Source organism: Eleutherodactylus coqui, chromosome 7, assembly GCF_035609145.1.
Source record: "Eleutherodactylus coqui strain aEleCoq1 chromosome 7, aEleCoq1.hap1, whole genome shotgun sequence".
Classification (NCBI taxonomy): Eukaryota; Metazoa; Chordata; class Amphibia; order Anura; family Eleutherodactylidae; genus Eleutherodactylus; species Eleutherodactylus coqui.
Genome location: NC_089843.1, coordinates 185,292,166 through 185,293,349, shown reverse-complemented (window position 1 = coordinate 185,293,349; position 1,184 = coordinate 185,292,166).

Genomic DNA, 1,184 nt, shown 5'->3' with positions numbered 1-1,184 from the left:
CTATTTTCTTGCGCATTTGCACAGGGAAAGAATACATTGTGAACTTAATAAACTAATTGGCCATTTCCATGTCTAAGAGATTGGTGCATGTTTTTTTGTGTGCGCAATTGTGCATGAGTTGCGCATGCAAGAAGTACAGTAAAAAACACTGTTGCACACACAAATATGCATGGCATGAATGTGCATACACTCGTGTGAATCCCGCCTTCAAAATCATAGTTAACTTCAATTTTCTATGCAGCGGTATATAATGTTAAAAACGCATCGCGGAAAGTCTATGGGAGGTGCGCAAATGTGCACGCAATATACCACACAATTCTGTGGAAAACAGAACACATCTGGACCTCATTACACTAAATAGCCTTTTTAAAACATGGCAGGGGTGTTTTGTGCATGCATGTGAGCAAGCCCTGCGTGCACAAAAAATACAGTACTATGCGCCAATACACACGCAAATCAACCTCATTCACTGCTCAAATACGTTGCGCTGAGGCAAGCCTGTTTACACATACGGCCATCTGAATAAGGGTTTTGACAGATGAACATACGTGCAAATACGCTTGCTGCAACGGAGTGTATTTCTGCATTAAGAAGGGTTGTACGCGGTGCCACATCTTTCCCTTTGCTTTTTTTATCCAGCCATAGACTCCTATGGCAGCTCTCTGTATAACACGCTGAAAAATAGGGTAAGTCCTATCTTCTCTCGCACGCAGGAATTGTGCATGAAAAACACACTTGTGATAACGAACCCTTTGAAACCAATGGATTCGCTTCGTCATGTTTTGTGGGCGCAAAAAGAGTGTGCAAACATATTCGTCTGATTAAGCCCTATGGCATACATTTTTCTAATGTTATAGCCTATGAGCGATGTATGTGGATATAGTATACGGCACATATAAGTTGTGCATATAGGTGGTAGCTCTATGTCCGCACATACATTGCCCACATTCTCTTGTTCTATTCACTGCACATAAAGAGAAAATGAAACCTTTGCAGCCTTTCTTTATGTTCAATCTCTTCCTTCATTTAGCTAGTAGCCCCCACTGCGCTAATTTCCATTCTGTCCCCTGGGAATCAGTCCGCTGCGCCCCATCACATGAATGCAGAGCAGTTGTCTGGGAATATGCTATAGCTCTGTAAACAGTCGCTGTCTGACAGTTCAGCGTAATTTCAACTTCACTGAG